The sequence below is a fragment of the Hemitrygon akajei genome, chromosome 21 (genome assembly GCF_048418815.1).
Source record: "Hemitrygon akajei chromosome 21, sHemAka1.3, whole genome shotgun sequence".
Classification (NCBI taxonomy): Eukaryota; Metazoa; Chordata; class Chondrichthyes; order Myliobatiformes; family Dasyatidae; genus Hemitrygon; species Hemitrygon akajei.
Window position 1 is genome coordinate 27,199,401 of NC_133144.1, and position 14,814 is coordinate 27,214,214.

Consider the following 14,814-nt stretch of genomic DNA (forward strand, 5'->3'; position numbering starts at 1 on the left):
CAACTCTACATTTGGTACGGGCTCCTTCATTCCCATACTGTCTGCCAAACTTTCACAAATGTACCGTAGATTCCGGACTACAGAGCGCACCTGATTAAAAGCCGCTGGCTCTAATTTTAGAAATAAAATCAATTTTTTAATTGTACAGGCTGCATTGGATTTTAGGCCGCACCGAATTTCCGGCGGACCGGATTTTCGGCGCACTGGATTTCCAGCGGACCGGATTTTCGGCGCACTGGATTTCCGGCGGACCGGATTTTCGGCGCACCGGATTTTCGGCCGCTTGTAATATGAGATATTTACATAGAAAGATATTACACGTGTTGGGCTTCAAATTCTGCCCTGTGTTCATTTTGGAAGAGAGACAACCAACACCGGATTACAGTGCAGCGTGGCTTTATTGCAGAACGCGTTTTGCCTTCCCCTTACATTCTGCTCTTATTTATACTCCTTTTTCCCCCAAACCAAACCCTCGCTACACATATTTGGTAAGGCTAAACTTTGTTATACCTACCGGTATTTGGTAACATCGGACACTTGTGTCCTTATTGGCCCGATACCATTCACACACGAGTTTTACTGTTTTTTTGTTTACTGAATCGCTAGCAGTTTCGGTGCAGCGGAATCCTCAGTTTCGCTCCCTCCCTCCCTTGTACTGCTGTCTAATATCACGTGAGCCATTCCTGACCTGAAGCGGCAGTCCCAAATTAAATCTCCACCGTCTCACCATCGATTCATGTATGCCAAGATTACGCGCAGCAGCTCGATTTCCTTGTTCAACCGCCAGATTGATTGCCTTTAACTTAAAAGCTGCATCATATGCTTTTCTTCGAGTGTTTTCCATGTTGATGAGGGTGAGTACAAATGGCTGATTTACAATAATTTGTGAAGTGCGCTTGATTTATCGTACAATTTCATTGGACCTCTGTGAACTACTCATCAATTTTATTGGTCTACTGTTACGAGGCAAAATGTTTTGGCGGCATGGGAAAAAACCTTCTATTAGCCGCACCTTATTATAAGCCGCTATGTTCAATGCTGTTCAAAGCATGGGAAAAAAGTAGCGGCTTATAATCCGACATCTACGGTAGTTCAAGAAACACTTCTAAACACTGAGATTGGAAGGAATTTGGAACTTTCCTCTGTTTGTTTAAGTTCAAGTTTATTAGTGTTATAGATAGGGTATACAGGAAATGCCATAAAAATTAGCCCCTTGCAGCAACAGCACAGTATGCTACAAGATGATGAACAGAAACGTAAGTTCACATAAGTTATACATTATTCTACTGTATATGTGTAAATAAATAATGACACTGGTGCTAGATTGAGAGGGAGAAAAAAAATTAGGGCAATTATTTTTAATTTGTGAGTAATGTATTTTCATTAACCAAATACCTTAAGATTCACTCAGTGGCCACTTTATTAAGTACACCTGTACAGCTGTTTGTTAATGCAAATATCCAATCAGTCAATCATGTGGCAGCAATTCAGTGCATAAAAATGTGCAGACATTGTCTAGTTGTTGTTCAGACCAAGCATCAGAATGTGGAAGAGATGTGATCTAAGTGACTTTGACCATGAAAAGATTGTTGGTGCCAGGCAGGAATGTTGCAGAAACTGCTGATCTCTTGGGGTTTTCACACACAACAGTCTCTAGTGTTTACAGAGAATGGTGCGAAAAACAAAAAGACACCCAGCGAGAGGTAGTTCTGTGGGCGAAAATGCCTTGTGAATTAGAGAGGTGAGAGGAGATAGGCCAGGCTGTTTCAAGCTGACAGGAAGGCGACAGTAACTCAAATAACCACACATTACAACAATGTTGTGTCGAAGAGCATATCTGAATTGACAGCATGTTGAACTTTGAAATGGATGTACTACAACAGCAGAAGACCATGAACATGCACTCTGTAGCCACCTGGTACAGGAGGCACTAATAAAGTGATCACTGAGTGTAGGAAGTTATATATAGAAACAAAATGGCCATGCTGGTCTTCAGTCTGGTATTATCTCTGTTTCAATTTTTACAGATGTTGCCTGATCTGCTGTGTATTTGTAACATTTTCTGTTTCTTTTTCAGATTTCTAGCACATATAGGTTTTGATTTCTGTTTTGGGTATAGGAATCAGCCATGCTAAAACAAGCTCACAGGATCAAAGGACCTATGCCAATTCCCAAATTCCTGCATTTGGACTTCAGTAGATGTAAAGCTGCAGGCGCACATCTGATTCCTAAACTGTCTGTGTCACCTGAACCAACTTCGCATCATGGCCTTTGAAGTAAAGCAACACCATTCTTCAGAACATGATGAAGCCTGTGGGTTCAGTCAAACCTGGTTATAATAGAAAACCTGATTTGCTACAGTTTTGGCCAAGAGCTTGCTTTATCCATAAAAGGCTAGCACTTGGAATGTTTTGGTTAGTTCCTCCACTGGTGTATAATTGCACCAGTACTTTTGAATACATTCCGTCTGGCAGAAAAATGTGAAGCAACATACCTTCAGGCAAGTTGATTTCACAAGTAATTTGTGAGTAATGACCTTACTTCTAGTCTATGTCTCATCCTGTTGTGAAGGCAACCCACAACATTCACCGTTTCTCCCACTAGCCGGTAACACAATATTACGTTTCTGCCCACATTGATCAATATTACCCTTCTCACTCAATCTTTGCAAAGGTTTAGGCGGCCTGGGTAGTACATAGCGCCACGTAATTTAGCGTAATTGCTTTACAGCACAAGGGTTTGATTTCGTACTGCTGTCTGTAAGGAGTTTATACGTTCTTCCCATGACCACATGGGTTTCCACAGGGTGCTCCCTTTGCTTCCAAAGACATAGAGTTAGGATTACTAAGCATTTGGCATGATATGTTGGCGACTCTTGTGGGCTGCTCCTCCCACAATCCTCGCTGATTTGATTTGACACAAGTGACACATTTCGCTGTATATTTTGATGTACATTTCTCTTTCTGGCCATCTGCCATCTGTCTCCCTATCTGTCTAACTGTTAGCTTATTTATTTATTATCTTATTTTATTTCTGATTTTCAGCATCTGCAGTATACTTTATGATTTTTCGCATGATCGTGTTGAATGGTGGAGCAGATTTAAGAGCCTTCAGGACTATTTCTGATCCAATTTCTTACATCTGTGCAGCTTCCTGAATTTTCTTGTTCTGTAGAAGATTCTACTGTTTGCTTACAAATTCTGGACCAATGCAAGTATCCTTTTCAGCCATATTAATTTTGTGGACGGACACTTCAATCCATTCTATAGGATGTGACTTAACTCTAGGTTACCCAGCTAATGTATGGGTGGCCACAACACGTCTTAGTGGCTTACAAAGAAAACAGCAGGGCTACTTAATCTCACTGTCAAAATATTGCCATTGTGAATATTTCAGTGGTAGCAACACATCTGATTTTAAACTTTATTTTAAAATGAAGCTAGCCTTATTAGTTTGTTTTTCAGTGTGTACTAGATTGTTAAGTGACAGCACACATCCCACCTAAGCAGCCTCCCATCTGTGGACTCTGTCTAAACTTCTTGTTGCCTTAGTAAAGCAGCCAGTATAATGATCCTACCCACCCCCAACAGTCTCTCTTCTCCCCTGTCGCATCAGGCAGAAGATACAAAAGTCTGAAAGCTTGTATCACCAAGCTGAAGGACAGCTTCGAACCAGACCATTATTAGACTCAGTCCATTTTCTCTCCTGATCATTTTGCCCATCTACATCCTCATGAACTCATCCCTCCCCACAGTTCGGTCATTCATTAAGTGCCAAGTCACTTGACGTAGACAATCATGGTCTTTCCATGACTGTTCTTGGCAAATTTTTCTACAGAAGTGGGTTGCCATTGCATTCTTCTGGGCAGTGTCTAACAAGATGGGTGACCCCAGCCATATCCATACTCTTCAGAGATTGTCTACCTGGCGCCAGTGGTCACATAACCAGGATGTGTGATATGCACCAGCTGTTCATATGACCATCCACAACCTGCTCCCATGGCTTCACATGATCCTGATCGGGGGGGGGGCTAAGCAGGTGCTACACCTTGCCCAAGGGTGACCTGCAGGCTAGCAAAGGGAAGGAGCGCCTTACACCTTCTTTGGTAGTGCTGAATCTTCACCTTGCTCCCCATAGTACCACACCCTGTCTTTTCCGGTCTCTGATCTCAAATGTTCGGTCTTCAGCAAGGGTTTTAGCTCCATCGCACCCCTCCCCCACATCATCCTCACCTTCATGAATTCGAGCTCAATATGACTCTGAACTCTTCCAGTGTCTCCATTGCCACGCATAGATTTTTGCACTCAAATCTTCACCCCAGAATGTAAACCCTTTTTGGAGTTCCAGTATTCCCATTTGGACCTCTCCCTTTGGCTGTTAAACTTATTGGATCTATTCATTGCCAACTACCAATGTGACTTTGGCCACCTTATCTCCCCCCTCATTCACTTTACCAACTCCCTCTGAACTTGGGGTATTCCTTTCACCAAGAACCCTGCCAACCACTCTCCACTCTGTAGCACCAAGGCATGCAACCACAGGAGGCACAAACACCTGCCTTTTCCCTCTTTCCTTCCCACTTTCGGGGGGGGGGGGTGGGAAGAACAGCCCTCCCAAATGAGGCAGCAATTCACTCGCACTCATTCCACATTCAGGTTTATTTATCACATGTACTTTGAAACATACAGCGAAACGCATCGTTCGTGCTAACGACCAGCTAGTGTTGCCAACATACCATGCCCACCATGTTCAGTAGAACAACACAGAACAAAATAGAACATACCAAGCAACAAAGGAACAACAACAAAACAAACCTCATTTCTTCCTACACACACGCACGTACACCATCTTCTAAGCCCAGGAGAGATAGCCTTCGGCCTCCAGCAGGCTCATGGATTTGCAGACGTTGGGCCTTTGTCTTCCCCAGTGGACTCACAGAGATTTGCAACCTCGAGGCTAATCGAGTTTCACACTAATGTAGATTTTTAGTCCAACCTAATACTCCACGTTTACTGCTTAAAATGTATCCTCTACACTGGATAAGCAAAAGGAGATTGAATGAATACAACAGAATCAATGAAAAACTACACATAAACAAAGACTGACAAATAATCAATGTGCAACAGAAGACAATCTGTGCAAATAATAATCAAACAAACAAACAAATAGTTCTGATAATGGAAGTTGTAGAGTCCTTGAAAGTGAGTCCATGGGTTCTATTAGGGCAAATTGCAATCTTCAGAATTCAATATCAAGTTCTACAACTTTAAATAACTCATTTTCTCTGCTTATATCACAACTGACTATGTCTTCTATATGGAGATACAGGACATTCTGCAGATATTGGAAATCTGAAGCAAATTACTCAAAATTCTGGAGGAATTCAACAAATCAGGCAGCATTTATGGAGAGATATAGTCAATATTTAGGGCCAATGTAGTTCTGATGAAGGGACATGATCCAAAATGTTTATTTCCCTCCATTGATGCTGCCTGACTTGCTGACTTCCTCCACTATTTTCCACTGTAAGATATTGTGTGATTTTCTTTCACTTGCTCTCTCTCCATTAGCTTCATGCTGGTCATATCCCACTGTTCTGAATTTTCAACATTTACATTCCTTTATTTGTATTCTCCCTCTCTAATTGCCCTCATTTCATAGCTTTTGATCATTTCTTTATCATTAATTCCCCAATTAACTCATCAACTAGATGATCCCTAAGACTGATCTCCACGGCAACCTTAAATTCATCCAATCAGAGCAATTCTCTTTGACCTATCCATCCTATAACTGAAAACTAATTTATTTTCTTTCATCCCTATATCTGAGGAAAAGTTTTTGTTCTGAAAAGTTAACTCTATTTCTCTTTTCACCTGCTGAGTGTTTTTTAGCTTTGCATGTCTTTATTTTAATGCTTTCTAGGTAAAGGCTCTTTGGAAAAAACCTCTTCAGGAAATTTTGTATATTATATTTTCATAAAGCAATGAAGTAAAACTGGGTAACAACCACTTGATGTTTAAACTATCAATTCACCGGCAATTCACTCATCATTGTGTTAAGACATAGGAGCAAATTAGGCCATTTGGCCCCTTGAGTCTGCTCTGCCATTCCATAATTGCCAATTTATTATTCCACTCAACCCCATTCACTTGCATTCACCCTGTAACCTTTGAAACCCTGACTAATCAACGACCGATCTACCGCTTTAAATATACCCAAAGACTGGGCCGCCACAGACATCTCTAGCAATGAATTCCACAGATTCACCATTTCTGGCTAAAGAAATTCCTCTTCATCTCTGTTCTAAAGGGATGTCCTTGTATTTTAAGTTTGTGTCCTCCGGTCCTAGACTCCCTCACTATAGGAAACATTCTCTCACCATCCACTCTATGTAAGCCTTTCAATAATTGATAGGTTTCAATCAGATCCCCCCTCCTCACCTCATTCCTCTGAATTCCAGCGAGTATAAGCCCTGAGCAATCAAACACTCCTCATATGTTAACCCTTTCATTCCTGGGGCTATTCTTGTGAATCTCCTCTGAACCGTCTCCAATGCCAGCACATCCTTTGTTATGTAAGGAGCCTCAAATTATTCACAATACTCCAAATGTGGTCTGACCAATGCCTTATAAAGCCTTGGCATTACATCCTTGCTTTTGTATTCTAGTCCTCTCGAAATTAATGCTAACATTCGGAACAAAAGAGATGTCCAAACTCCTGAGGGTAACCTTGTGGTCAGAGTTGATTTCTGCACTGTTCAGGGTCGTGCCTGACCTTACTAACACCAGATGGAAACTATGGAGAGCGTTTTCATAGATGGTCAATCAGATCTTGCGATTTAACCGTGAATGGTAATGCCAATGCATAAGAATCTCTCAGATGTTTTGCAACACTAACAATAGCAATTTGCATTTATATAGAGGACTTCACAAAGTATTACATGCAAAACAGTTATATAGGAAAACCAACACAAGACACTGAGCCAGGTGAGGAAATATTGGGAGAGTAGAAATTAATTTAATGAACCTTTTAAAGCAAGGTAAAGTTCTTATGAGATATTTTGGAGGTTCCTATATATGTAGGTTCAGTCATTGAATCCACTAGAGGCTGAGACTGATAAATATTATGGTATTTTGTGAGAAAGAGTTAGTGCAGAAAGGAGTGGCCCTGCAGTGCTGGTGACTGAGGTACTGTGTTACATCTTAAGCAAGCCGTCTTTGATCCTGATCTCCAGTACTGCTGGTGCGTGTTCTCCCTGTGACCACATGGGTTTCCCTTGGGTGCTCTGGCTTCCACCCACATCTCAAAGATATGCAGGTTGATAGGTTGATTGGCCACTGTTGGCGCCACCACCAGCCCACCCCCCTGCTTTGGTGGGCGGTAGAATTGATGGGAATGTGTGGAGAACAGATGACAAGAGAAAATCAAAAGGGAATGCTCTTCAAGCCAGCTTAGATGATGGGCTGAATGGCCTCCTGATAAAGCATATAGAAACATGAACAAGTGGTGCACACACTATGCTGGTGGACCTCAGCAGACCAGGCAGCAACTATGGAAAAGAGTACAATCCACGTTTTGGGCTGAGGTCCTTCACCAGTTCAAATGAAGGGTCTTGGCCTGAAATGTTGACTGTACTCTTTTCCATAGGTGCTGCCTGATCTGCTGGGCTCCTCCAGCATTGTGGGTGTATTGCTTGGATTTCCAGCATCTACAGATTTTCTGTTGTTTGTGCATGAACAAGTGGTGTTGAGTTAAGCGACTGGTTGTCATCTTGTGGAATCATGAAGCAGGAATAAAGGGCTGAATAGCCAAAATCTGACACGATCAGTTATAACCCTCAATGATGTGATTCACAGGAGACTAGGAAGGCAAAGTGCTGGAGACCATAGGTTGGAGGAGATGATAGAGACAGACAGAGACTCTGAAGTAATCTTGACAGAAAGCTAAGGGTTTCAATTTTGAACCATGTACCAATAGAATTTGACTATAATTCAGGCTGATAAAATGTTTAATTGCTGAAATTTGGCACGAGTGCATCTGATATGGTTATTTATTTATGGGATGTGAATATCTCTGACAATGTTGACCACTATTGTCCATCCCTGATTGCCCCAGGCTGAATTAGTTCTTAGGACAGTGAAGAAATGAACTCAGTGGTGAAAGCAGTATCAAGCTCAGGCCAGGCAAGCAGACATGGTAGCATAGTTACTAGTGTAATGCCTTACAACGCCAGCAACCCATGTTCCATTCCTGTCACTACCTGCAAGGAGTCTGTATGTTCTCTCCGTGACCACATGTTTTCCTCAGTGATTCAGTTTCCCCCCACATTCTGAAAGGTTAGTAAGCTGTGGGCGTGTTATATTGGTGCTGGAAGCATTGTGACACCTGTGGGCTCCCTCCAGCTTATCTTTGGTCATTTACACAATCAACACCTTTCACTGTATGGTTCGATGTAGATATAACAAATAAAGCTAATCTTTAATCTCTTTAAATCTTCTACATAAATCATTTGGATATTTTTACAATGATCCAATAATTTCAAGTTATCATGACTGAATCCCCTTTTCTGACTCATTCTTGCTTCTTCCCCCTTTCTTTCCAATTCTGCTGAAGGGTCTCAGCTCGAAATGTAAACTCTTTCTTTATTCCTTTCTATAAATGCTGCATAACATGCAGAGTTCCTCCAGCATTTTATGTGTGTTACTCTGGATTTCCAACATCTGCAGAATCGCCTGTGTTTATTACTGATTCCCACCTCTTCGTTCCAAATTTATTTACATTTATGAGATTCAAAAACATTCCCCCAGATAAGTCCACTAACTTCCATTACACTATTGTCCCACGACAGAAATTCATAAATGTTCTGCAGAAAGCATAGTTGCCTCATCGATAAATAGTGAGGAAGTATTTGATTTCTTCTGCATTCATCAATGTATGGTGACAAAATTGTTTCAATATCTTCTAAAACCATTGGGAAAAATGTCCTGTTTAACAAGTAAGTGCACAGATACATTTTTCCAACTAACAGTCAGAGTTATTGATCACAACATTTGTTCTGATGAGTTCTCAAGATGGACAAAAGCTAAAACGTTTGCCAAGAATGTTTTTATTAATTAAGAACGAAAACCAAACTTCAGATTCAGACAATAGGATACCATCGTAATTCTGACCATAAATGATGCCGACTAGCAATTTGGAAATGTTATTCCCATGACACCCCACTGGTGAGCTCCTGGAAAACCAAAGTCTTTGGATTCCAGGAGGCAAATGGTTGCAAAGTTGAAACTTAAAGATAACGATTTTGAGGGTGGCGTGGTTGTGTAGCGGTTAGCATAGTGCTATTACAGTGGCAGCAACCTGGGTCCAAGTCCCACTGCTGACTGTAGGAGCTTGTAGGTTCTCCTTAGGACTGTATGGGTTTCCTTAAGATGCTCTGCTTTTCTTCTACATCCCAAAAATGTATGGGTTAGTAGGTTAACCCTTATATACTGTTCGGGTCAAATTTGACCCGTTTTGACATTTGACAGCAGTAAAAACACTCTAAATGCCTTTTTTTGCTGAAATTTGATGACTTTTCCTAAAGTGAACCAAAATGCACAAAAATGAAAATATTTTAAAATTTTATACTTTTGTACAGGTGCTAGAAATTTTTTGTACATTGAGGCTGTTCTGGGTCAAATTTGACCCGTATCTATTGAAATGGATTTTAGATCTCTGAAACATGAATTAAGGATTAGTGTACATTGAGGCTGTTTCAGGTCAAATTTGACCCGTATCTATTGAAATGGATTTTAGATCTCTGAAACATTAATTAAGGATTAATGTACATTGAGGCTGTTCTGGGTCAAATTTGACCCATATCTATTGAAATGGTTTTTAGATCTCTGAAACATCAATTAAGGATTAATCACCCATTTATTAATGTCAGATAGGCTATTTATACATTCTAAGTAGATCTGTGGGTCAAAATTTGGTATAGACACTTGTTATGAGGGGATTCTTGGGCCGGGTCAAAATTGACCCAGACCATACTGTGAAGGTATAGAATATGAACAGAATGTAAGGGTTAACCAGTCACAGGGCTGTAATTGACTGATTGTAGGCTCATTCGGCCCAAAGGGCTTATTACTGTGTAGTATCGCTAAATACCGGTAACTAAAAATGTATCTTTGAATAACTAGATCAAAAATGTTGACTCAGTGCTTTTTCCCTCTCCGCAGCTCCTGCCTGACCTGCTGAGTGTCCTCTGCATTTTCTGTTCTTACTTTGGCCTCATGAGTAGTCTTGATTCTGGAATCCTGTTACCCATTAAGCACTGGTCCCCGACAGCATAAATAAGTAATCTGCTGGATGAACTTAATGGATCAAGCAGCACTTGTGAAGGAAAAGGCATTATCTGTCGATGTTTTGCGTTGAGACCCTGCATCAAGTCTGAGAGTGGGGAGGGAGACCCATGAGGCAGAGGAGATTCATGGACTAAGGGAGAGTCAGAGACATAGAGCCATATGGCACAGAAACAAGACCTGGTCCACACCGACAAAGAAGCCCATCCATTTGGCAGTGTTTGGCTCATAACCTCCTAAAGTGTAGTAGAGAGTATATTGATTGTCTTCATCACAGCCATCCATGGAAACACCAATGCCCTTGAACAGAAAATCCTATAAGAAGTAGTGGATATGACCCAGTCCATCACGGATAAAGCTGAGCACATCTACATGAAGCAGTGTCACAGGAAAGCAGCATCATTCATCAGAGTCCTCACCACCCAGGACATGCTGTCTTCTCGCTGGTGGCATCAGGAAGAAGGTACAGGAGACTCAGGACTCAAACCAGCAGGTTCAGGAATATTTGGTACCACTCAACTATCAGGCTCTTGAACTAAAGAGGATAACTTCACTCAATTTCACTTGCCTCATCATTGAAATGTTCCCTCAACCAATGAACTCACTTTCAAGGGCTCTTCATCTCATGTTCTCAATATTTATTGTTTACTTATTAATTATTATTATTATTATTATTATTATTATTATTATTATTATTATTATTATATTTGCACAGTTTGTTTTCCCTTGCACAGTGGTTGAATGCCCAAGTTGGTCTTTCATTGATTCTATTATGGTTATTATTCTATTAAAGATATATTGAGTATGCCCACAAGAAAATGAATCTCAGGTTGTATATGATGACATATATTTATGTTGATAATAAATTTACTTTGAACCTTTCCTATCCATGTACCTGTCCAAGTGTCTTTAAAAGCTGTCATTGTGCCTACCTCAACCACTTCCTCTGGCAGCTAATTCCACATTTATACCATCCTTTTATGTAAAAATGTTGCCCCTCAAGTTCCTATTCCCCTCTCACCTTAAACCTGGGCCCTCTAGTTCTTGATTCCCCAACCTGCAAAAAAAGACTGAGTACGTTCATCCTAACTATATCCCTCAGGATTTTATATACCTCCATAAGATGACCTGTGATGCACCATCAATAACTCACTCTGAGACGTAAGAAGCGAGATATCGGCTTTTATTGACTGGAAAAATGAAGAACACTACATCCTGGAGAATGAGGCCGGGCTCAGGCCTCAATCGCCTTTATACAGGGGTCTGTGGGAGGAGCCACAGGAGCAGTCCAGACAGGTATATGTAGTTCACCACAACCTGTCAGTCACCTACACCCTGAAGAATAAAGTCCTAGTCTGTCCCTGTAACTCAGGGTGAAGAACGATTGGCAACTCAAGCCAGGTAGCCAGGTAGGAGGGGTGGAGTTGGGAGATGGTGACAGGTGGATGACAGATGGAAGCAGACAAGAAAACAAGGCAGATGGAGCCAAGAAGGGGGATGGCAGCAGGAAAGAGGGAATCATTAATAATCTGATAAAAGTATGATCAAAGAGAGGCAAGCTTACTCTAATGTAACCACAGAGAGGGAACAGCGAGATTGAGTCCATGGTACTTACATTAGAGTAAGCTTGCCTGAAGAGTCTTTATATTAAATCAGTACAATGGAGTCACGAGCAGCAGATGCTGGAATCTACAGCAACAAACCATCTGCTGGAAGATCACAGCAGGTCAAGCTGCATCTGTAATGGGAGAGAAACTGTTGATGTTTCATGTTGAAACACTTTATCGGGACAGAAAGTGGAGAGAGGAGACAGAATAAAGAGAAGAGTGGTGGTGAAACAGGAGCTAGGGTGCTTGGTGAAGCATAGGATAGCTTATGTACCCTTGTGTTCATGGAAGAAAAACTATAAACTAGAAATGAATAGTGAGAAATGTGAAGTATTAAGGTAATTATGAGACAAGGGCCAACACAAATAAATAAATATCATGTGCACTCTTCTAAGACAGACATTTAGGAACTTGTTAAACAATGTCAGTTTTATCTGATGACAGAAGATCAGAAATATGCAGTTCAGTCTGAGCAGCCTTTTAAATATACATATATTTCTGGGGCTGTAGCTGAAAGCTTGCATGCATCATAGAAAAATGTAATTAAGTTGGAGAGATTGCAGTCTTGATTAATAACAGCCTCGGCAGCAATGTTAAAATGGATATTTGCTCTTGAAGGAAAGATTGCAGTCACAGATGGCTGAAAGCAGAAATGTTTCAGTTGTTTGATGCCAGTTGTTAGAGTACTATAATCTACTGATAGGGGTAACTTTTCTGGCATAGAGAGAGGAACCATACCAACTGGAACACAGTGAAAAATTCAGATGTTGACTATACATGTTAGGCTGATGATTTAGAGTTCTACATTCTGCATGCTTGAAATTTGGAGCGCGGGTGTGTGTGTGTGTGTGTGTGTGTGTGTGTGTGTGTGTGTGTGTGTGTGTGTGTGTGTGTGTGTGTGTGTGTGTGTGTGTGTGTGTGTGTGTGTGTGTGTGTGTGTGTGTGTGTGTGTGTGTGTGTGTGTGTGTGTGGTGCAGCGTATGCCTGTCTGTCCCTCTATGTGTATATGCATACACGTGCCTGTCTGTCTACATATGTGTCTATGTGTCTTTTCTCTCACTGTCTCTCGTACTTCCTCAGTCTCTCAGTTTCTCCATTCCCTCTCTTTTTTTCCCTTTTCTCACTCCCACTAGCCCTTTCTCTTAATCCGCTTTGATCTCTACCTCCCTTACTCCTGTCTTTCACTCTCCCACCCTCTCTATCTCCCTCCCACTTCCTCTTTCTGCTGTCTCACCCTCTCTCTTTCTCTCTCTACTTTTCCCTCTCTCTCGCTCCCACTACCTCTCTCTCTCCTGTCTCTTACTCTTTTTCTACACTCCTTCTTTCCCTGTCTCTCAGTCCCTCTCCCACTCCACTCTCCTTATTTCACTCTTTCCCACTCTCCCTCTCTCTGTCTTTCTCTCTCTCTACCCCCGCATCCTCTCTTTCTCTCTCTCTTTTGCTCTGTTGCATCCCATTCTTTCACCAGACTTAAAATTGTAGAGAAGTAATTTGGCATTTTTAATATTTACAATTATGGTTCAGCATCATTTTGCTTTGTTCTGGGTGCTGTTGAGTTTCCTGAGTGGCAAAAGGACAGCACTCCATCATACTCCTGACTTGCAAACAATGGTCAGGGAGAGTTTCACTTGTCTGATGACACCAACTGAGCCACAGCTGAAACCACACACCAGCAATGTGTTTTTAGCAACTTGATGCTGCGCGGTTGCAGAATTGATGGTATTTTTAAATTATCAGCAATTACATTCACCTACCTCAAACACGCTTATCACAATGACAGCCTATTCTCACATGGGGGAGGATGTGAGTTGTTAAGAAATTAACAAAATTGACTACTCTCTGTCACAAAATTCATCCATCGATTTACTGATCTCTTCAAGTGTGACTTCCTATAGAGTAAGTGGGAGTTAAAAAACTAGTTCATGGAGATTTAAGACTGCATTTTGCACTTAGATAGATAGATAGATAGATAGATAGATAGATACTTTATTCATCCCCATGGGGAAATTCAACATTTTTTCCAATGTCCCATACACTTGTTGTAGCAAAAACTCATTACATACAATACTTAACTCAGTAATAATATGATATGCATCTAAATCACTAACTCAAAAAGCATTAATAATAGCTTTAAAAAAAAGTTCTTAAGTCCTGGCAGTTGAATTGTAAAGCCTAATGGCATTGGGGAGTATTGACCTCTTCATCCTGTCTGAGGAGCATTGCATCGACAGTAACCTGTCGCTGAAACTGCTTCTCTGTCTCTGGATGGTGCTATGTAGAGGATGTTCAGGGTTTTCCATAATTGACCGTAGCCTACTCAGCGCCCTTCGCTCAGCTACCGATGTTAAACTCTCCAGTACTTTGCCCACGACAGAGCCCGCCTTCCTTATCAGCTTAACTTAAAGTAATGCCACCACTGAGCTATAGGTGAAAGGACTGAATTCATATCAAGAGAAAATATTACAAAAGCACATAAATATCACACCCACCTACTCAAAGGGTGGCAGAACCAGCTTTAATTAGGAACTCCATCAGGATTAAATTTACATTACCTGAGGTACATTTTGAAGAAGAGCCTCAAATTTTGAGAATTAAAACAAATGATCTGGCATTTACAATCATGGGAGATTGCTATATGCAAATTAGCTCTTGCATTTCTTACATTCAAAGAATAACTGTACTCTAAAAGTAGTTCCTTGAATAGATAGGTCCATGAGACATCCTGGAGTCACATGAGTGAAGTTCAAGTGTGAGTTCTTTCATTTTGCTTTGTTGTCAGTAAGTTTTTTTCAGGCCTTATATAATGATGATACCACAGTCGGTCAGAGCAGAGATGACTGGCTAACTTTGTTTGTCATTCAAGC

General features: G+C 41.1%; 1 long non-coding RNA gene across 1 annotated transcript; it reads left to right on the forward strand.

Annotated features, from left to right (window-relative positions):
• Positions 1 to 2,090: 2,090 nt before the first annotated feature.
• LOC140714174 (uncharacterized) lies at positions 2,091 to 11,233 on the forward strand. The gene is made up of 2 exons (XR_012095841.1): positions 2,091 to 2,500; positions 10,221 to 11,233. It is a non-coding gene; the product is annotated as an uncharacterized lncRNA (long non-coding RNA).
• Positions 11,234 to 14,814: the final 3,581 nt, after the last annotated feature.